This window comes from Acanthopagrus latus, chromosome 20 (genome assembly GCF_904848185.1).
Source record: "Acanthopagrus latus isolate v.2019 chromosome 20, fAcaLat1.1, whole genome shotgun sequence".
In the NCBI taxonomy this organism is placed as follows: domain Eukaryota; kingdom Metazoa; phylum Chordata; class Actinopteri; order Spariformes; family Sparidae; genus Acanthopagrus; species Acanthopagrus latus.
Window position 1 is genome coordinate 21,544,228 of NC_051058.1, and position 23,806 is coordinate 21,568,033.

General features: G+C 43.7%; 2 long non-coding RNA genes across 2 annotated transcripts in view; both read left to right on the forward strand.

The window, feature by feature from the left end:
* The window catches only part of LOC119009772, a 124,140-nt gene that overhangs the window by 2,200 nt on the left and 98,134 nt on the right, over positions 1-23,806 (forward strand). The gene's annotated exons all lie outside the window — the stretch shown is intronic.
* On the forward strand, positions 8,529-9,529 carry LOC119009773. Its single transcript, XR_005071819.1, has 2 exons — positions 8,529-8,897; positions 9,000-9,529. It is a non-coding gene; the product is annotated as an uncharacterized LOC119009773 (long non-coding RNA).

The following is a 23,806-nucleotide window of genomic DNA, read 5'->3' on the forward strand; positions in this document are numbered from 1 at the left end:
TGACTTCCTGCTGTCTTACTCTTAAATAAACAAGCCGGCGGTTGATGTGAGGAAGGAGTTGACCAAACCACAGGGCCTGCTCAATAAATCACTATCTTCAGCCCCTGAAGAGAGACTCGGCTTCTGACGCCTCGACCACAGAGCTCTGATAACCGATGCAGATAGGAGGCTGATGGAAGAAGAGACCCAGGCACAGCAAGATTTAGTTCACTTTTTAAAAATAAATCAGGAAATCTTTCAGCACGGTTTGTAAATTGTAAATACTCATTATTTGCTCATTATGGTGCGAGAGCTTTGTCGCTGCTCAGGCCCTCAGAGAGCCGCCTGAGTGGCGTTGCTCAGACCTTTTAGCCAATAGAAGGTCAAGTGAGAGCAAACAGTCCACGCTCCATGTGTCGTCGGTTCAATCTGTCATGTCAAAGCTGAGGCTCCTTCATGACGCTTGATGGATATGGATGTTGTACCGGCCCGTCCATCGGGAGAACATAAGGACACAACAGAGCTGCACATCAAAAAAAAAGCCATTAAATAGAAATATTTAAATGTTCAGTCTTAAAGATGCCCCGAGGAGTTTACCATGCACACAAACAGTTCTGTTTACATTCAGCAGAAGACGGTCTGTGTGTGTCCTCGAGGCCTCGACAACATGTTGAAGGGATTTTCCAACATCAAGGGCACAAAATGTGCAGGCTGAATGTTTTTAAAATCTGCATATTTTCCATCGGCTCCTTTCTTTGTCGTTGTGACCTTATGTGGCTCATATTATGTGGAGCAACTGTCGCCGTGCGTCAGCGCCCTTTGCAGTTGGCAGACGGGAGCGTTGTAACAGCCTGGTGATGTAACGTGTTTGCATGTGGTGGCATGTATGTGCATCCTGGTCCTGAGAGAACATGTGATGATAACATGGGAATCAAGACATCGGAACATCGACCTGCACTGTTTGGTTTGTCCATTCTGGGCTGCTGTAGAAACACGGTGGTGCAGTATGACTCCACAGAAGAAGAAAAGTCTTACCTCAATTGCAGATTAAAAGTTGGTAATGTACATTTCTGCAAACTGCGATTTGTTGAAGCTTTGCATTTCTTTGTGTTGCAACTTGGCTTTTTTTAGGTTCAATATTTAATTTGATGTTGTGAGAACGCTTTGCAGATGATTTCTTTAGGTTTAGGCACAAAAAAGGATCAGATTTTAGGTAAAAACACCCGCTTCACTCACAGCTGGAGATGTCCCGACTTCCCGTCCAAATTATCCAGTGGTTTCACACTTTCTGGCGATCTGTGGTCACTGGCATGGCTGCTATCTTGCTCCATCACCATCCCCTTCAATTCCTGATAAGAAAGTCACATCCTAAAAAGGTAATGTTAATGTGATATGACACAAATTGTATAAATGTCAGTATGAAACACATCAGTGGTTTGCAGAAACGTTCTCTGCCAACATTTTATCCTGGCGACTGGGCTGAAAAAGCTTATTCTGTTCTCAATTTCAGGTAAATACTCAATTTCTGCCAATATTATATTCAGTTTTTGTCCCTGAATCACCTGAATCCTCCATACTGGACATGTCAGGTAAAGGATTTACCTGTTTCCCAGAGGAATCACTTTCGTTAAGCAAAGTTTAGTGTTGTGTTTCTTTAAAGAACAAGTTCTTCCCCCCAGTCGAGCCCTTACACAACTAATCCAGTATATTCTCAGCGGCTTAAGTTAAGACACTTTTTTTCTCCCTGTGCCGAGAAACAGAATGGGGGCAGGAGGAAGAGCCGCTGTTTATTTTTTGAAGTGTCCCCTGACGAGGGTGCCAGAACAGATGACAGGGTGCAAGAGAGAGATGGAAAGAAGGGGGCGAGGATGAGGAGAGAAATGGGGGAGAAGTAAACTACAAGCCGGCTGACAGTCCCAGGGCCTCTCCGTCACTTTGCAGCCATGTATGGTGTTCGCTCGGGGGGCCGCGCTGCACCCTGCGGAGCTGCCCCGACGACAGGCACCGGGAGAGGTGTTATCACCCCTTTAAACACCGAGAGGAGAGGCATTAGAGGCTGAGGGCAGGAGTGGTGACAGTTCTCCGCAGGACAGGAGACGGAGGCAGATAGAAAGTGATAGCAGCTCTTCCTTCAGGACTTCCTCACGGGGGGGATAAGAGGCTGGGAAGTAAAACGGAAATGTGATATTGCCCAAAAAAAAATCTTGGACAATGTGCTTTTGGATGAAAGCAAGACAGTGTGAATAAAGTGTGTTCACAGAGAGGTGAGAGTCGTGAAGGGGAAGGTGGGAAATATGACGGGATTTTGTGGACGAGGAAGAATGAAAGCCAAGAGAGAAAAGAGAATCAGGGCCGGATGATCAGATCAAGAACACGTTTGTATCTGACGACGGTGAAAAGCAGAAGTGTGTTTAGTTGTTAGGAATGAAGCAAGAAAAGTCCTGACTCCTCTTTTCATCTGTGGCGAGGAAGCAAGAACACAAGCCTCTTTCCACCAAGTTAACTTGGGTTCATGAATCAGTTATGTTTGAGTTTATTTGAACCTTGGGGCTATCTCCAGAAGAGTTTTCCTGGAACCGTTTTAATGTCAGGACGAATTGCGGATGGAGAACGTTGCAAAATGCACAAAGACCTGTATATTATGGCAAGTCCACTTCAGTTCACACGTCAGGTCAAAGAAAACCAGCTGGGAACCAACTTTTCATGTTCCGAATATATTTATTTTTGGTTGAAGTGCTCTTGGTTTAAAATTCAGATCCATCTTGGTGGAGAGGGCCGTCAGAGATGATGGTTTTAATCCCATCTGGGAATGTTGAGATCCAGGTCAGCTGTGTAAGAGCATTTTAAATATATGTGGGAAAAGTCGCTAGTAATCGTAGTTTCCCCATTCACTGTGTTAATGTGTGTTCATTGTGCAGCAGAGCAACCAATCAGAGTCGAGCACGTGAATGATTTAAGACATTTTACTTCGAGTCTGTGTGCTTGAAGATGACTTTAGAAGAAGGAAGATAAAACAGGAAAACAAACAGAAGGAGGAAAGACATAAGTAGGAAGAATTAAGGAGATAAAGGTAGAGAAATAAAAGGAGGTGAAGCAGTAGGAGGACGTTCAAAGATGGAGAGGAAAAGAAGAGAAGAAGAAAATGATGAAAAACAGACGATGAACAAAAGAAAGGAAGATGGGTGCAGAAATGACAGGAAGAAAAAAGTGGTTAGCGAGGCAGACACTCACATTTTAATTTTCCACGAGGAGCGGCTGAAGTGGAGCATGATGGGAAAACCGTCACCAGGAGATGGATGTTTGAGACTGGAAGAAGGAAAAGCAAGGATGTAAAAAAAATAAGGATAAAGGACAGGAGGACATGAGACAGATGAAGAAAGAAAGAAAGAAGAGCCCCTCTCAAACTCTCTGTTCCACGGTGTTCACACCTCTTGTGGCTGACGACGACACTTAAAGAGACAAATTCAGGCTAATTGCAGCTGCACGTCCACCAGAACCTTTGCGACGGGCCACTGCTGGGGTCAAGCCGGCATCAATCACAGAAGGGCCGGCCACCCAAATCTGGATCTCTCTCTGGGGACCATTACAAAGGCTCCACAATGGGCTGTGGTCAGCCCCCGTTGTCCTATGGGAGGGGGCGGATGAGGTCAGAGTGTCCTGAATGGACAGTGGCCGGCGGTGACCCACTCTTTATTGGTATGCAGAATAATGGACAGTGGTCGGTGATGTGGGGGGTTGTGGGAACGGATTTAGTAATCGAGGTGACCGTGGACAGAGACGGAGAGGAAACACAGCCTATAGATTTTATTTTCTGGCTTGTGGAAGCAGCTGAATCCACTTTTAATGGACCATTTAGATCATAACATACCTGTCACTTCACACCTTATACTGCTCTCTCTCTATATATATATATATACGCACATTCTTACGGAATAAACACAGATGCCTCTCAGACGCTTCTCAAATCCAGTAATCAAACGTTCAGTCACAGCTGGACACAACGTTTGAGCTCAGAAATGCAGCGGCTATAAAAGGGGGATATCTCAAAACAAGCCATCATTAATGCTTTTCCTCGGCCGTACGTCTCCGCTCTACGTGGACGACCCTCTTTTTAATATCCTCAGGCTCTCCTCCTCTCTCCTCCCCGGGGTTGAGTAAACACTTCACTCTGAATCAAAGAGTAGCCTTTAGTAAACACTGTACACCATGAATCATTTATGAAACGTTAGCCTCCACCGTAGGGTTCTGCACATTCTTTTGAAAACTATTCCGAACTCGTCTCGGATGGATTAATCATTTAGATTCTTTTGTATTTTTCTTTTATCTTTTATTTTTTTACAATGCTATCAAATAACCGGCTGCGTGGTGGGCAGTATTTGCTGGAGGAGACGATAAACATACAGTAATAATAAGTGACATCGGTGCTTTTTGAGTGTGTACTGTCAGCTCTCCAGCCGCACCGTGTCCGTCCGTCCTGACGGGAATACCAACGGATTCGCTAAGTCATGCTGTAATTCCTGCCGCTTCACCTCTCCCAGTCTCTGAGCGCTCATAATGGATAAAACACACCTGAGGGAAACCGCCGACCTTGCTCTCAGGGGCTCAGACGGTTTCGGTCACAGCCTGATATTTCTCTGTACCCCCTTTGTGTTCCTGGCATTCTTTTAAAATCAGTGTTTCCTGTTCTGTCAAATCAAACTCGACATCCTCCACGTCGCCCAGGCTGCACTTTATATCCTCAAATACTTTTCCTTATGGCGATGTTTTGATCCTTGTTGCTCTCCACATTTAGATCGATTTTGATTCTACTAACTATTCACAGTATGATCATATAAATCTAAAAGGGATACATGACATATATCAGGCCAATAAATATATTATTGGCTCAATCATTTTGACTATTTACTCATAATTAAATTATGGTCGTTGAATAGGTTGGTAGGTTCTTTGACATCCTGAGAATGAAGATTAAAAAAATCAACTATCTTTATCTGTCTTTAGGATCACTTAAAGAGTTTTTCCTACATTACATGTGTTGCTTTCATTAACAGTAGACGGGAAGGGGCGAGGGCAGATTGATCACCAGGCTACTTAATCAATCACAGATCAAGTTCTTGTATGAATAGAGAGAAATAAAGGGACAAAAAATGCTCAAGCGATTCTTAATATGCCTGAGCTGACTGTCCGAGTGAACTATATGTGTGGGAAACACTAGAGAGCCAATCGTGGAAGATTTTAAAAGTTTGAGAGGAAGATGGCACAGCTGCAACTTGCTGTACATGTTCTGTGTGGGTTCTAGAGGGTAAACGTCTTCAGTCGTAACACAGCAAATCTGTTTTCATCCTGTTTCCATTTGTTTGTTCATTGGTTGGTTGGTTGGTTCTTCAGAAGGATTACACAGAAACTACGCAGCAGGTTTCTGTGAAACTCGGATGGAGGGTTGGTCTGGTGTCGAGATGAACCTTTTGTTCTTTGGACCTGTATAAAGGGACGGATCCAGGATTTTTATCTCTCTGTGTTTGACATTTTAAATCAGGCTGTTTTAACGACATTTGTGTTAATTTCTCAGGGGATAATGTTTGGAACTTGATGATAAATCCGGCGTATTGAAGTAGAAATTGGACTGTTGGGTTTTGGCGGAGATCTATTATAGTCTGAACTTTCCCCAAGGCGTCATCAATTAATGCCATGAGAAAGAAATCCATAATGTTCATTTCTAATTCTAACATTAGGACATTATACAGCACATGTAGTATAAAACATACAGGCGATTCATGAGGAAGTCGTAAAAATGAGTGTTCATCATATGTTCCTCCTCTTTTTTTGTCCCTCGCAGCGTTTTCATTTGCATCTCTGCTAATGTGTAGATAGACGGATGGTTATTGCATTATCATCGTCTTTTACTGTTGCAGTTATCAGTCGTTCATCTTCAGTGGTATTTTTATCTGTATCCAATTCTTTCCTGCTGTCCAATTTCCCCACAGGCATCATTACCGCTTGATGTGAACTACTGAAATCTAATCGCACTTTTTTTTTCCAGCAAGATGAAGGTAGAAATGGGGAAACATTTGCAAGAAACGTGGCCCATCTTCAGAGGATGTCACTTTAAAGTCTGTACAGTATTTTCTTCATTTTATTATCAGAGGGCAACTTTTAGTGCGGCGCTTTAACAGCTGGCTGTGAGCGATCACAGACAGTTACACAAAGAGTTGTTTTATGGCGATGGGTATTAGCTCCACTGTGACTATTTTCCATATACAAACTAGACTCATCTGGTCGTCTCCGGCTGCCTTCAGCTAATTATTCCCCACCAATAAAAGCACAACAAAAAAAACCCCTAACAGAATAGTTTTTGAACTTTTAACGTGGTTCTGATTTTCCACCTCATTTCACGACTTGGAGCTGATAGAGTTGGCAGTCCGTCCTCGAGAGGAATACATTTTCAGATTTATTAGCGTGCTGATAGACGGACCTTCAGTCTAATCTGTTCCTTACTGAAGATCTCATTGCTCTGTGGCTTTGGAGTTGCCTCCAAGATCTCATCACGGGCTCTCATTGTGCTCCGAAACGTTCGTGAGCTTGTTTTGAAGAAGAAGAAGAAGAAGAAGTGGAGAAGTGGTGTTTTAGTTATGGGGTCAAAACTCCGACCCTTGACTTGTTCCCCTCTGTGCTGATTGCATTAAAGATGCCAAGGTTTAATCCGAGAGTTGTACAATTGCATTCTTTCCCATCAGTGGAGGAGAATGATTTCGACGTTCCCACAACCCATCCGTGGACCCGTAAGCTCTCACACAGCTGCAAAATGCATCTGTACGAGCGAGCTGCAGCGTAGTCGCTGGGCTAAAATTCACCTATTCGAGTGTAATTGGTCTTGTAGCGGCTGGAATACATCAAGTGTTATGTTCATGTCGGCAGCGATTCAGGAAAACTGCATACGAATTATTAAAGTTCAGCACGAGTTCAGCTGAAATAGAAGTTCATTGTAAGTGCTGCATCCTGAGGAGACGAGGCCTTCGCAGAAAAGACAAAAAATCAGGAGCAAGCAATACTTTCAGGTCTATAGCATTAACTTTAATGCGTTGTAGCTGATCTGCATTCAGACCTGTTCAGACGTCTCTGCAAATTTCCGTGCGAAACTTTTAATACTTGAGAAAACTCGCTGAGGGAGTGAGGCCCGCTGAAATATTTATGCGGAGCGGCTTCTGCATGAGCGAACCCTTCAAGATGAGATACAGTTAATTTGGGCAGAAAACACACAGTCTATTAATATGTGTATACTATGAATATTTAAATGCTTCCCTCGGTTGTGTCCGACGCTGGGGACAGGTGACGTAAGGCCGAACAGGAGCGATGGAATATTTACGCAGCGGGTACAGGAAGCTCTATCCTCCTCTGTCCGTCTGACTGCTCTGACACTTGGGAGGCGCTCGCTGTGCCTCCTATAGCCCGAGCCCGGACCCGTATGCCACCGCGCTGGCATAAAGCGCTCTGATTCAGCTAATGTGAAACATACCAGCGGAGCAGCGTGAGCCTTCAGGGCCCTCCCAAATGAGATTAGAGAAAAAAACCTCACATATGGCTCCTAATCCTCTTGATTTAAGGGGCCAGTTAAAGCATTTCCCATTAACATGTCTCCAGTTCCTGTTAGATTAAGCCTGATTATATGTTACTGTTTACTGAAGGCAGAGCTGCTCTCATTAATAAGTGGAGCTGTGTTGATTCTCGCAAAATGAACGCGAAAATAAACTAAAAGCCGCTGCCAGAAATATCGCCTTTTTAAAATGAAATCCCGGCTGAACGCTTCCTGCACGCCGTCTGAGCGAGACTTGCACTAATTGGTCTGTTTTTCCTGTCAGTTGACACATTAAGAGCCTTGAACAAAATGAATTGTCACACTTGGTTGTAACCGCTCTTTATCCGAGCATCACTTGGACATCAGGCCGTTCAGAGCTCATTAGATAGTCGCTTGTTATTCTTTGGTTCTGATGCTGCGGTGAACGGTTCACACTCGAGGCAACTGAGGACGCCGGGTCAGAATAATCCCCTGGCATGATTTAAGGAAAACTAAAGTAAAAGCTACTTAGAGTAATGCCGTTTTTCCGAGTCAAACCGAGCCACGCTGATTTGCTTTTCCATCACCAGTTTTACTGAGCCGAGTTGAGCCGAGCTGCGCCGGTGATGGACCTGCTCCGGAGTCGGGCCAAGTCACGGCCGCCTCCACCTCCGAGCGCCCCGGTGACGACTCGGGACTGCAGCCGACCCGTAACAAGCACCAGCCCCTGTCTGAAATCAGTACTTTGTTTGTTGTGATCCTTCGATAGAACTACGAGGATCGGGAGACACAAAATCTTGGTGAAAGTCAGTTAAAGTCATTCTGCTCCGGTTGAATTTTCTTGGTATTTAATGGATAATATATCAAAAAACCTTAATCGTGAAATACATCTGATATTTCCTCTTCAAAATTAAATAAGAACAGATTTTTCTTTTCTTTTCTTTTCTTTTCTTTCCTTCTTTCTTTCCACAGGTGTGTCAGTGACTGACGTGTTTGAACGAAGAAGAAAACACGACCGAGCTCCACCGACACAAACTTCAGATTAAACAACGAGACGCACAAAACACATGAAACTTATTAGAGTCAGGAAGGAGTGAACTGCAACCACACACACACACACACACACACAAACAAGCACACATAAATCAGAGCAGGTGGTTTCTACACTGAACCGGACTTTTTAATTGAATCCATGTCGAGCAGAGCCGGCGGCAGCGCTCGGCTCATCCCTTCTGCCCCGGAACAGCGTCCCGTCCTGCACAGTCTCCGGCTGAGTGGAAACATTTCCTACAGTATCTTCAGTTTCCTGCACTCACTTTTTAGATTTCCTCCAAAAAAAAACAAAAAAACAGTAATACAAGCATACGTAAGTCATATCTGGCTCTCAGACGCGCTCTCACACATTAACGGAAATCAGATATTTTACAACTTTGTCTTTCATTTAAAATTAATTGTTTTGTTTTTCCAGCTCTCGAACTTCCTGCGGTAAAATATTGATCCCTCTCGGCGACTGCTTCGTCATTAAAAGTAACCATGAGAACAAACAGACAGAGAGAGAAACAGAAAAACAGAGCCGGGTGCGGTAAAAGCAAAGCGCGCCTGACGCAAAGCCCGTCGCTCAGACGTTTCCTGGCAGGCAGCTGGCCTGATGAGCGAGCTGATGAGGCCCGGGTGCTGACACTGATCACATCCTGGCCACAGGCGAACACTTCCTGTCACAGGCTGGATGTGCTGAGAGGTGGACAGCCATCTGGCCAGGCCTGCAGGCACCCACGGGCTCGCTGGACCAAATTATCCTCGCTCGCTTACTCTTACAAGTTCCCAGAACACGAGGTCGTCATCGTCTAATCGCTTCATTTGTCCTGCCAGCAATCCAAATGTTCTTAATCCTTTGTTGCTGATTGGTGTAATATGCATTGAAAATTGAGAACCTTAATTCATGACTTCTTCTTCTCATAACTTCCAGTCGCCCGACAGAATAAACAGACTTGGACTCCAGTGTTGATGTTAATCCAGCCGATTGTTTCCTGGATATCCAGTGCAAACAGGAAGCTGCTGGTAGCTTCCTCAGCAAAACCACCGACGTGTAAACAGATAAAGGCTAAAATAAATACGTGGTCCTCAGTGAACTCACTGACAGAATCCTTCCTGTGAACATCACCTGAAGCAAAATGTCAGAATATAAACTTCCCCTAAGAAAAACAACACAACAGAGGAAATCCACGAAGATGTTCATCTACACTTTTATTTTGAAATTACCAAGACTTTGCTCTCATGTTTAGAGATGTCTGGCTTCTTTTTCACAAACCTAAACGACTAAATAAGTTGTTTGCCAGTCATTTCCCAAAAAAATCACCAGTGACGGGAACCGAACCTACATCTTACTTTGGTCGGGTTTGGGTGAGAAAACCACTTAGTCATGTTCAGGAAAACATTGTGTGGCATGTTCTTGTCTGGTATTCGATGTGTTTTGCCACCTAGTAGCCCGGCAGGCTTGTTGGAGAATCTTAAATTGTTCTAGACATTAATAACTATTACTACACAAAACTTCTTATTTGATGCATGCACCAATATCACCACAACAAATTCCTCGTATGTGTAACATCGTACTTGGCAATAAAGCTTTTTCTGATTCTGATTCTGATTCTGATTCTCTTCATAGGAAATCTTCTGGGCCATGCACAGTACCAGGATCGTACCAAATCATGGGTAGAGAGTAGCGTGACTTTGTATTATTTCAAAGTTTCCAAGTAACATATTTGAAATAGTAATTACCTCAAAAATGATTGGAAATTACCCCAGAATTATTTGATATTAATATTGATGTTATTGGCCTGCTGAGGGGGAGTTGGACAAGAAAATAGCTGGAAACTAAAATGGCACGATCGGCTATTTAACTACTTTGTTATTGGAGGGATTTTCAGGACAGTTTGATGTAATTATTGTAAATAGTGTAACTATCTTGTATTTAAGAGGCCGTGTAACAACCGAGCGGTTTAAAAGTTTGCTTGAATAATGACCTCAACGATCGCTCAATAATCAGAGTTGTTGTGAAACTGTTTGATGCTTCACGAGCGCGTTGAACGTGTCGTCACCGGAGTGGTGAACAGGTTGAAACGCCGACCTGCCAGCTCATGAGGGATATGAGGTGATGGTGCAGATGGACCAGCAGAGGGGCGAACGCTAATCTTTCCTTCCCCTCACATTTTGGCCCGTGTGCTGCAGAATGTGGCCCAACAGCTCCTGAATAAAACCAGCAAACTGCAGGTTGTTTTCATGGTAAATATCCATCAGTTTTCCTCTCGCTCCTCCTCCTCCTCCTCCTCCTCCTCTGCTGTCTGATGAATGTGCTCGCTGTTCCACACAGACGTAAAGTTTCATTTGAGGAGCACAAATCCAACATAATCTGAATTTACTCTGCATGTTGTGACTTACGTAAGGTAGCAACAGCGACCTTCTTGATCTCTCTAATCCTCTCAGACTGTCCTTTTATGAGCCCCTCAAAGTCTTTTACTCTTCCCGAACCTCAAATCCAGGCATTAAGATAAACACCGGAGGAAATTCAGCCTCCTCGCGCGGCCCCTTCGGCTGGCTGATTGGCATTATATCCTCTTTTCCTGTGAGGCTCTACCTTCTCCTCTCTTATCCTGCACAGTCACTCCTTCTCTTATCTGTCCAGTCGGGTGATCAGCAAACTTTGTCGTGCTTCCAGTTGTGTTTTTTTCGCCCCCCTCTGTTCTTGTGTCATTTCAAACTCAGTCTGCGGCGCGGTCGTCACCTCCTTCTCTTGGTGATTACAGCGGCTCTCCGTCTGGCTGCACCCCCCCCTCCCCCCCCACGTCTCCTCACCCTCCCAGCCCCAGACTCTTACCTCAGCTCCCCCTGGTCTGGATGATTAGCCCCCTGCTGAAGTGAGCAGGGGACGTGGGGTTTATGAGGGCAATTTACGGGTGTGTGTGGGGGGGAAACTATTCAGCCTTATCTACACAAAGAGAAGCCGTACTGTGGAGAGCTGAGGGCTGTTTCTGGACCAGTAGATTCAGGGAGATTACAGACCACTCCACTGACTGGCAGGCAACAGATTGCATGTGCCTTGGTGGGTCCTGCTCGATGGGGGCAGATGGCTTTCGGTGGAGCCGGCGCCCTGCAGGATGCATGTGTGCTGACCGCATGGCGTCAGGTCCACAAAATACAGTGCTACAGTGTTGTGCCCGTATTGTTCCGTACTTTCCTTCGCCGTGCTCAGTATTAAATTGCGATCCGTCATTTGTCAAAGATGTTTTTGTCTGAGAATGCCTGTGTGGGTGAGTGCACCCGCAACCACAATTCAATCTGTCATCCGAGGGGGAAAAAAAACAATAAATATCAGATTTGTGAAAGAAAACACTTTAACATCAAGCTTTATTCGTAAATCTAATCTCGCAGGCATTCATCAGACGCGGGCTCTCTCACGTTGTTGTAAAGAATCGGGATGCGTCTGGTTTAAAGAGCAGGGAGACTGGGTATCGATCCGCGCTCCTCCAGGAGACAGTCCGATCAGTCAGGTGAAGTGCAGCGGCGGGGGGGCATCGAACAAAGTCCACACAATATCTGTAATCCATCACCGCGGACAGATCTATAAACAGCAAGGTGTCCAGAGCGCGGTGGTCTGAACTCTGCTGAAGGTAGAAGAAGAAGAGAGTTTACCCTTCAGCTGTAACAGAGCGTGGATGGAAACCACTAAACAGCCTCCTCTGGACCTCTGCCTGGATTTAGAAGTGATCAATAACCCCCCGCTCAGAGGAACAAAGGGACATTTTTTTTTCTTTCTGTAGTACAGTATATTGTCAGAGTAGTTTGAAGTATAGTTCACCCACATAAATGTAAAATCAGCTCATTGCAGAGAAGTTTGTCTGAAACTTTTGCAGCAGTGGTTTAAAGCAACAGAATGTAACTTCCTGGAGAGAGATACTGACCCGATCTGACAACCAAGAACATCGTGTATCTCTCAACAGGAAGTTACATGTTGTTGCTTTTACATAGACAATTATCAGATCGGACAAAAGCCTGGCTAATTTTATCTCGATGCCACTTTAAACGTTGTTTTTATATCTTCTTTTCAGCAACAATCCTCGACTCCATGATGTGAACAAACCCACATGTTGGTTGCTAGCCACAACAGCTAGCGTTAGCACAAAATTTGTAGTCCAGACAGCCTTCATTTTAGATGAATTAATTCCAGCTGCTTTATACACTGAGGGCTTGTGTGATCTATAACTTGAATGGCACTCAGCTGAGCGAGTACCTCTCCCGAGGCCCAACACTCTGCTTTTTTACTAACAAAACTAGATACCAGCAACCTAAAGACATCTCACCATCTCACAGTGTTAAAGAAAGTGAGAAAAACATTCTTTGATCTGTCCTTTTCTTTCTCATCTGCACCAGAAGTTCATGGGGTTCGTTCTGAACTCCATCGTCTGTCTGTTCTGTGGAAATCAGTTCAGTATATTTTATGTCATCTTGCAGACAAACCATCCAACCAACTCACAGTCGTAGGTGAAAACAAACGTCCTTAATGAAACATTTCCTTCTTAAACGTCAAGTAAAATGTCCCTCAGACAGTAAACATCATTATTACCTTGAGGTTAGAATATCATGCCTCAGGTCGCTCTTCTTTTTCTCCTCCATCTTTTTAATAAAGTTGAAACAAGAAGTTTCTGTCTGAGGTTTGTGTGGTCCAGGAGAGGCCGACCTACTTACCTGTGGGAGAGGTGATCGTGAATGAAGTTTGGAAGTAAACACACAGGAGGATCGTCCCACTTCTGCCTGAGGAAATCAGGATCGGAAGTTAAAAAAAGGGGGGGGGCGGCTCTGGGAATGTGGGGAATCCCAGACTTTGTTTTGAGCAGGCAGGGAGGGCATCCCGAGGGCTTCCACAGGTGGCAGTACAAAGAGCCACATCTGCCGAGACGGGTCGGACAGAAACAGAACACACTCTGGATGCACAGAATCAGATGTTAATGTGTCACGCTGCCACGCGTGCACGTCTCCACTTGTTAATCAGGAACATCACTGCATGAGCGACTCGTTAATAACATCACACTGTGACCATTAATCAAATTAGCATCAGTATTTGGAGTCTGATTTGTTGAAATGTGTTCCCTCTGTTCTGCCGAGCAAATTACCTTCCAAACGTTAAATGATGTAATTTTCATCAGCCTCTCAAAACACCACTTCTTTTTTTTTTGTTTTTTTTTTTTATCTTGCTGGCACGTCGGGACAAAAAGCTCGACACAAGATGAATGTTTCGGGTTAGAAACATCTGCTTCATTTTCATCAGCCGTTGAATCACATCGATCATGCATCACGAGCATGTTATTGGCTCATCCTGAGGGAAATTCCCACCTTTCAGAGGGGGGAAATTGCATCGCGCTTTCATTCAGGTGAATGGGGAAATCATTCACGTGAATACCTTCGTTCCACCAGCCCTCCCCTCTCACCTGATCGACCTGATTATTAGTTTTTCTGACTTTGAAAAGTAGAGAGAAGTTTATGAAGACCACGTGTAAGGAGGAGAAATGTCTCTGGATCAGATGTCCAGTGTGGAGGCATCAAATCTCTCCGCTTCACATTAGCATTTATGGATTATCCCTCAATCTCATTTAGGTCTGAATCAAAAAGTGATCAATGCACTGATGAGGTTATTCAGTGGGTGCATGATGAAGCTCCCAGCTGAGGGGAAAGTGAAACGTTTCCCCGGGGCAGCTGCTGTTCCTGCATTGTCCTCGACACACAGCCTGATCCTCGTCCAGCCAAACGTGCTTCCTCGTCTCAGCGTCACTCTCTGATGACAGAACATTAAAAGATACTCTTACAGTTTTTTGTTTTGTTTTCATAAAAAAAAGAAAAGGGAAGTATTTCTGTGCCGCGGTCTGAAAAGTGAGCGTGAAGAGCAGACAAAGTATTTTATTTTATTTTTTTTGTCACAGTGGGACTCGGGGTCTATCCATCACCCCTGTCAGTGGCCAAACTGCACCCTCGCATGAGTTACCACAGACACATCTGCAGAAAATACGCCATGAAATTGTGTGGCTCCTTCACCATCGGGCCATCTGCACCTCCTCCTCCTCCTCCTCCTCCTCCTCCTCCTCCTCCTCCCACCTTCATAGCTTTCCTTTCTGCAGTCTGCCGGGGCTCCATGTCAGTGGGACAGCTTCACCCAGTCGGCCGCCTCTCGCTTTCCTTTTTTTTTTTTTTTTTTGCTAGTTTTTCATATTCATGCCAGCTCATCTCAACGGGCACCAGGGCACAGAGGCCCCAGGCTTTAAGTCTCACAGTGACACCAGTGTTGAAGGGTGTTTGTTTTAAAGTTCCACTTTAATTCAAGACTATGAAACTTCAACTAAAGTGGTAATTTATGGACAAATGCTAAATGCTAAGACATTATTTTGAAGAATCTTGCTATTTTCTTTCTTGTTGAGAGTTAATTGAGAAGAAGACTTCACTTCCATGTCTGTGGAAGTTGATTAGCCTAGCTTAGCATAACAACTGGAAGAAGAGGGGTTAGTTAGCATGTCTAACTCTGTCTTCATTACACTGGTTTGTGTTTGGATAAAACCAAGAGGACCGTGTGTGTTCTTCTGAGCCTTAGATTTTTTCAGGCCCTGCAGTGACCCAGGCTAACAGTTTCCCCCTGCTTCCAGTCTTTATGCTAAGCTAGGCTAACTAACTCTAGCCTTGAGCTCTTAACTGAACATGCTGGGATCTTTTACTCTTGGCAAAAAGAGAGTATTTTCCCAAAATGTCTCACTATGTTGTTGAACTGCAGATGATCACTGTGCACACGGGGTATATTTTCCTCTGCGTCTCTGTAGGAACGTTTTCAAAAGGCACTTCAAAGAGCAGTTTACTTCACAGGATGAAGGCATCAAAGTCAAAGTTGCATTTTAATTAAGTGAAGTTAACCTAAATTATCTTGTCAAAAGTATTTTTCCTGATAAACACCAGAGTAAAAGTAAAAACCATGTCCGTAAATTAAACTCAAGAACAAGTCTTTGATTTTCTCCTCAGTCTCACAAACAACACATTTGGATTTTTCTTCACATTCTTCTGTCATCTGTGTTTCTGTGCTGTTTTCTCCGGGAAGCGTTCACTCACGCTGTTGTGTTGTTCGATTGTTACTGTGTGACAAGTTGTGGTTCGGTCTCATTTGTGATTTCCTCCAACAACATTTTGCGGTGCTGCTGTAGCCGTTTCACTTACTACTCTGCAAAATCTGCGACTTCAGTTTGGAAAATGTTCCTTTTTTTTTTTTTTACCCTTCTCACTGTGTCACACCTCATTAGTCTTTTGCATACCCGTAATCTGTCCTTCATCCTTATGGAAGACAGATTCTCCCCCCGAGCCCCGGTGATCATCTTTATCTTGGCTGCGACGAATAACTGATGTCCTAATGGAGTGGAGTAATTGAATAATGGTCCCAGGTAATGAATTTAGCACGTTTTGGTCTGAGACGGCTCTCTCTCAGACAGACACTTATTATCTGCTCAAAGATCCTGAGGGCCGGAGTTGCCAATTACACGCCACACAACTCTCCAAACCGATGGGGGAAAAAAAAGAAAAAAAAAGCAACAACTGCCATTTTTACTGCCGGTCTCTGAGGACAAGGCAGCATGTCTGTCTGTATGTGTGTGACAGAAAGAGGAGGGGAGAGAGAGAGAGAGAGAGATTGAAATGAAACAATCCTCCCCTTATGTCAAATCAGATTGGAACATTCTTGCCATTTCACACCGTGTAGCCTATATTATTTGGGAGGCTTAGGAAAGGCAATCTAGTCTTGCTGCAGGGTGGAAACGCTGTGATGCGAGCTCAGCCCCCTCTAACCAATCTGATGACTGAATTCCCCCAATGCCGCCGCACGTGAATGTTATGAGAATACTTGCCCTTATGCTTAACAAGGTTAGGCGTTTTTATTATTCCTTCTTAAATAGTCTGTGTTTTAGCTGGAACGGGAGAGCTCTCAGGGGTGCCCACCTCCCCGGGTCAGGTGTCTCTCCTCTGGGGGGGTTCTGGCTTCACCCTCCTCCTCCTCCTCCTCCTCCTCCTCCCGACCCGCCGCACACAGAGGTATGTGCGGTTCTGTAACAGGATCGAGACGCGCCGGCCAACGAAAACAACGCTAATCCAAATTCACTGTCCGGACAGATAATTCAAAATTCTCAATTCTTTCAAGCGTCATTGGGTGTTTTTTTAAAAAAAAAATTTTTCTTTATCAGGGTCGAGACTACTGTGTCAGAGAAGTATGTGGTGAGACGTCCAGAGAGGGCGAGAGGCGAAGGAATGCTATTCTTTTGATCGTATCGGAGAGAAAGCGAAGCGTGTCTGCGGAGAAACACGAGATCTTCTTTTTTTCTTTCTTATTTTAATTAGATTAAATTCATTTTGATTACAAGACAGTGAGAAAAATGACAAGAAAACACCCGTCTTTATTAAAACGAATGGGAAGCAGCTGAATATATATACGGTGAGATGATGATGGTGATAGTTCATGGTGGTGTTGGCTCTGTTTCTTTTTTATGGGACGGTTTTGCAGTGTAAGAGTTGGAGTCTGATGTTCCAGTACTGCATTCAAGTAGCCGTCACACTCGCGGGGGATTCACAGGTCAAGACTGCACCGACGTTATCCAGTGTGATACCTCCAGGTGTCGTTTCAGTTTCTAAACAGAGGTTTAATTGAACACAGACGTCACAGGCGGCTTCCTGCTGACCGTCAGACACTTCAGATCACACCTGATGGTGCTGAGGTCGACTCCCCGACAGCGTCAGACATGTTGGGTTTGTTATTTTTTTTGTCACTGATCCTTTATTGATTTGTTTGAGAGGAGAGCTCACTCATGATGGAAGAACTGAACTGAAGAGCATCATCAGAGATCCTTTTATTGATTTGTTTTGTGGAGAGGATTCACTAAAAGAAAGATATTTTGGTGTATAATTCTTTTTTTATCCAAACCAAAAATAAGGCCACCAGGAACAAAAAGACAAGCTACTGCTGTTATCGTCCCTCTGTGTTTCTATGTAAATGAGATGTCAAGACATAAAACAAATGATGTGTTGATCTTTACAAATTCAAATGTGGTAGTCTCACAGTAGCAGAGCCATCAATCCTGAATATCTTTTTTCTTTTCTTTTTTTAAAATCAAATTGAAATCGTGAGCATTGAATCAAAAATTGCACTGAATGATGATCGTCCAGCGTCGTGACACCTCCAGTGTTTCTGTTTCCTGCGTTTCCTCTTTTTTTTTTGCAGTTTTAGATTTACAGGAATGATCTAGTTCTCACATAATTATCTGATTAATTCATTAGTGGAATGATAGAAAAGAACAATTTGATAAAAATGAGGATAAAAGTAAATCTTTGACTCATCTTTGACAGCTGCTCCAATATGAGGATTAGCTCCTTTTCTTGGTTTTGCATCACTGGAATTCGAATATCTTTCAGTTTTTTATGACTAAGTTGGTCTCGAGCTTATAATGGACAAGACTGGAGAAAACTAATTGAATTTTCATCTTATAGGAAAAAATATAGATAATGAATGTCGTTTACAGCCCAAATCGAAGTAAACACAGCAGGCATTACTCAAAAAAATAAGAAATATCTGAAGAAATCATCTTTAAACTCTAACATATTGTCTTCTTGTGTTAAATTGGCCTCACATGCTCCCAGAAAGACTCAGACTTTCCTCGTAGATCACCGTCGGCTGAGCATTCATTCTTAAACACAAAACAAGAACACACACACACACACACACACACACACACACACACACACACACACACACACACACACACACACACACACAAACAACCCCCTCCCTCCCCTTCATGAGTCGGTGCCTTTGAACTGTGAAGGGCCCACAGATTCGTCACAGCTGAGGTTGTTTTCTCCTCCTCCTCCTCCTCCTCCTCCTCCTCCACCCTGCAGCTGAAGTAACTGCAGTCCACTTGTTGCCACAGTTCCTGTCTGCACCTGTCAATCAAACCCCCCACCCCACCCTCCCAAGAGCACCGCCCACTCCCAACATCCTCTACATCATTGTGACGCCCCCCCCCCCCTCCTCCACCTCCACCTCCACTGAAGAAATGTTCAGGCAGGTGCAGGAGCAGCAAACCCAACAAGCCAACGAGTTCAGAGCGATAGAAAAACAAGGAGTTTTTTAATTCTTCGAGGAACGAAGGGCGTTCACCTAAAACGAGGAAAAGCCTGATTGTTATGTGATTAAACACGCCGTTCCTCTCCTGAACGGGCTGCTCGTACGCAGGCGTGTCGTAACAGCGCCGCTCTGAAACGTCTTAGCTTCTCCGCCCGGTCGTGGCACAAAAACAAAAACCATAAAAAATGTCCCTCGGGTTGTTTGCGAGAGAGAACGCTCGCTCGCTGCTCGCTGGTCAGGAGCATGTGAGGAACCTGGCAGCGCTCGCGGTAAACAAACAGCAAGAAGAAGCTGGACGGGCCCCGAGCGTCCTCGTATGAGAATAACCACCGGACTCTGAGTAGCTGCTACAAACCTCATCCAAGGTTTGTAGTTTATACTTTAAATAGAGGAAATCACGTGTCGCTCCCAGCTCAGATACGAGCGCTTTCCAACATGTTTTTTACTCAAAATAAATCAAACCAGATTAACTCACACACACCGAGCAGAGAGAGTTTGAACATGAACGTTGCTGGACTTGAAACGTGCGCTTTAAATCTTGGGGTTGCTACCAAACAACGTATGTAGGATATTTTTATACATTTGAAGTGAAGTTATCGTCTCCTTTCTCTTGTTTTTGTATTAATCTTCCTTGATTTTAAAAGAAAAGAAGTGCTCTCTATCGCTTTCAGGAAACCCAAAATAAACGTTTCATATTTTATGAATCTGCTCCCCCGTGGTTACCGTCGGTGATCCGCTGAGTCGACACCGCTGCAAAAACATCTTTTGCCCTGAAGACTTACGATTGGCTGCGATCGCTAATGAACCTCTCTCATTCCTAATGACAAATAGACACTCCGGGGGGCCAATCAGCGTTACCACATGTGTAAACATTCACCGTTCTCTAAAAATCCAATATTCAGCACATCATCTGATTAGGGGAAGACTTTCAGGGAAATTTCCATGGAATTAAAGAAGATGGAGGAGGAGGAGGAGGAGGAGGAGGCCGCGGGCATAAAGAAAAAAAAGTAGCACAGGAGAAGTTTAGAGGTGAGGTTTGCTGAGTGTGCAGCGACAGAGAAACTGCTTCACCTTCTTCTTCTTCTTCTTCTTCTTCTTCTTCGTCGGTTATTGTTGCCGTGCTTCACATTGTTGTGATTGTCAACCTTTAACTGAAAGATCATAAATTATTGGTTTTATTCAGTTACTACAGTGAAACTTTAAATTGGACAACAGTGAATCACAAATACAGCATTCACATGAGTAAAAGTGGATTATTACGGACTTTACAGTGTAGACGAGATGATAAAACATCATGTAAAGTAGGTGCGAACTGGAGAATATTTCAAATTTAGACTTAGTTTACCTCAAATAACAAAAACGTGATTTATCTAGCCATCCACTTAACTTTGCTTCTATTTGGTATTTGAGATATAAATATAATAGCCGACACCGGGGAAGAGTAGAGATGAAATAATTATGTCTAAAATATTTATTATCTGTGTAAATTTGCAAAAATCAGTGTCCCAGTTTTCCCCTGAATGACTTCCTACCAATGAAAATGTCCCTGCGTGAAAACACATCAAGTGGCAGGGTCCGCCACATATAAACAAAGTAAAACAGTATAAATTGCATTGTCCTATAAGGTCAGTTTTGTTTTTTGTTTTTTTTAAAGAAAAAAGCTTCTTAAATATGAATATTATTCTTATTTCTTCACCTTCTATAACATTAGACCAAAGAATTAATCAAACGATGAATCGACAATAAAGAAATTATTTTAAATAAGTTATTTGTGGCACTATACTGTATATAAACAGCACGTTGATGCATAAGTGAGGAAATCTGTTGTTTTGTAATTTGGGCAAACTGATCATGTTAAACCTGCAACGTGAAAGTTGGTGTCAGTACTGATGCAGATAAAGAGGATGTAAAGAAGAAACAGTCTGCGCTCTGATTCGTCAGCAGCCTCCCACATATCTCTAATATCCGCTGCATGTTGTGCCCTGACCCGGCTGCCAAGTGTAGATAGTGATGGAAGGGAAGGAGGCAACAAGCCCAGGGCTGGCGTGTGTGTGTGTGTGTGTGTGTGTGTGTGTGTGTGTGTGTGGTTGGCATGGCGCTGACATGCCTCACAGGGATGCCCACCTGGCTGGCCTTGGCTCCGGCTCTGTGCTGCTGGGTAAAAAGTGGAGATAAGCCCTGAGAGGCAGCCTCTATCCTCTGCAGAACCCTCAGGGCCCGGGAGCTCCAGAGTTCCCTGGGAAGGCGGCGCGGGTTCTTATCGGCCCGATAAGCCCACACAGGAACCGGCGGCTCCAGGACCCGATTGAACAGAGAGAGACAGAAGGTCAGCCGGGCCGGAGGAGTCTGGGTCTGATCTGGTTTGTCTTAGAAAAAAAAGAGAGTGTCGTCATGACATCAAATCAACTACAGAACAAAGAAAATAAAAAAATAAAACAACATTAAAAAGATTTACTTACAGAGAAAATGCAGTCACACAACTGGATCATAAAAAACACTAAAGATTTTAATGTAACAGAGAAAAGTTTCACTGAGATGATTAAACTATAAACTGAAATACAGTTTAAACTTTGCAACTATGGTATAATTTGACAGATAAAGTGGAGGTTGTGAGACTTGATATCAATTTTCTAAAAATGGCCAAAAGGCACAAGTGTATTGATCAGAAGGAGGTGCTGTGTTCTGTAGTCTAGTGCACCAAAGATAAACACAGTCATTCTAAGTTCAGACCAAACTGTGGAACGTGCATCAAGAACCGGGCCAGTTTTTGACCCGTGAGCCCGTCTGAGAGATGATATCTGACAACAACAAGTACGAAACACAAAGATAATAACTATAAAACCCATGAAAACAAGAACAAATGGACATAAAGTCAGTATTTGGTTCCCATGACTAAAAAAAAAAACAACTCCAACAGGACCTGGAAACGTTTATTCTCTGATATATAAAGTCATTACAGTTATTCAGAAGTTATTTTTGATGTAGTTAATTTATTTCTAACTGACGGAGGCTCCAAACTCACCCAGCGATTTCATGCCTGCCTCGAGTCATAAGGATCTTTTCAGTGAAGACTAAATATTATACTCTGGATATCTAATAGATCTACGACAGCTATATTCCAACTTCCTCCTTCGCTGTTATTTGCCTCTGATAAACTGCAAAAGATTTGTTCTGATTCTTAGAGAGAACGAACGCAGAGCCAAACATTGGCAAGCGCGAATGTGTCTATTATGATTTTTGGGGTTCCTGTGGCTGGGAATGGCCAAACCCACAGATATTCTGGGGATTTTCCCTCACATGATTGATACTGATTTTGTCTGGAGTTGTTGTGGATACTCTGAGACAAGGTATTTCCTCCGTGCACATGCACACCATTAAACCAGGAGTGCAATCGATAAGGTATGAGATCTTTTTTTCATCACGCAGAGGATGTGGTAAGTAGAGCTGACACGAACTCCGAGCACATGCCCCGTACGCCCATATACACATGTTTGGCTGCGATAAATCATCGCATTAGAAGTTGTCATGGCGTTAGCATCACATTCACAAAGCATTTGCCCACTTTTTTTGACATTTGGGAAAGCAGAGCCAGATAACTTTTGTCCCGCTGCCAGACGAGAGGAAGCGCAGAGAAAGATGATAACGGTGAACGAGAGTGAGACTCATGTTTGTGTAGCGCTAAAAATAAAAAGTAGAACAGGTGTAACACTGAAATATAGGCCAGAGAAAGAGAAAGTGACAAAGGAAATGAGCAGAAATAGCAGTCTGAATCTGATTCTATATCCAAAAAAAACTGGATCGGGCCGCATCTGGAAGTCTGCGTTATTACTGTTATTCTGTTTGAGCCGGGATGTCAACAGCTACTGCAGCGACACGTCGTTATGAGAACCGAGGCTAAGTGCTTTCCATTGTTTCCACCTGCCGCAGGCCTGCTCGGAGAATCTTTTCCAAACGCTGGCTCGCTCACATCGTACAGTTCCTCCTTTTATTCTTCTGTCCTTTGAAAGTTTTTCCCCTCCAATCGCTCCAAAGACGTTTTCTGATCGGAGTTCAATCTGTCAGCATAGATAAACGGTGGGTTAAATCTTTCCTGCAGCTCGAAGCGCAGTCGGAAACAAATGACTGCCGTTAATGAAGAACACATAAATGCATGAAGATGAAACCGTCTGCGGTGACAGCTCTTTGCCTGAGATCTTATTTAATGTTTATTGGTGACACTTTACAACGGAACACAAAATGTGAGTAGTTTCTAAAGAATGAGTGATAAAAAAGCTCGTAGAGAAAGAAGAAAGTATTTTTTATTCAGTTAACTGGTATTTATGGCAGATAACGAGTTACTAGAGGACCGACAGCGAGATACCTTTTTACTCATTAGCTAATGATTAGTTAATGAGTTGTTCCTGATTAAGTCTGCCTCTGGTATTAAACTAGTAAAGTTGCATGTATTACAAATTAATTAATCGATAGTTACTCCTCTTCTTCCCTTTCAAGTTCAGTGATACTTCATACTGAGTAGTTACTAAGTAGTTCCTCATTACCTCATGATTACTTGACTATTACTGACCACAGTCACAACATTGGTGAACATTTGCCTTCTCTCCAGATCTACGTGAGCCGAGTGAGTGACTAAAACATTCCCCTCAAGTTGTGTGGCATCTTTGCATCCTTGATGTGGAGTTGAGCTTCTGTGAACTTTAACCGGTGAAGTTGCAGCTTTGAAGAGTTGCGAAGGCGACACCCGAATCTGTGAGCCTCATCCTGCAGCGCCCATTTTTAGCACCTGGCGGGCGGCGGCTGTTGGCCTCCATCCACATACGAGTGACTAAACTTAAACCAGAATTACTACTATATAGTCATTAAATCAGAGTTGTTCAGGAACCGTTAACGATTCATTAATTAAGAGATTATTTCTTACATCTTTCCTTCGTCACTGTTTTTGTTCTGTGTTGAAGTGATCCATTACAACAGCGCTGAAGTTCTGTGGTGTTCTTGTGTTATTCTGAGAAGTATAAGTCGATTTAGAAAAGAGCAGGAGAAGAAGAGTAATTAGCAGTAGCGGACCCACCAACATGATGGTATTTTCTCTT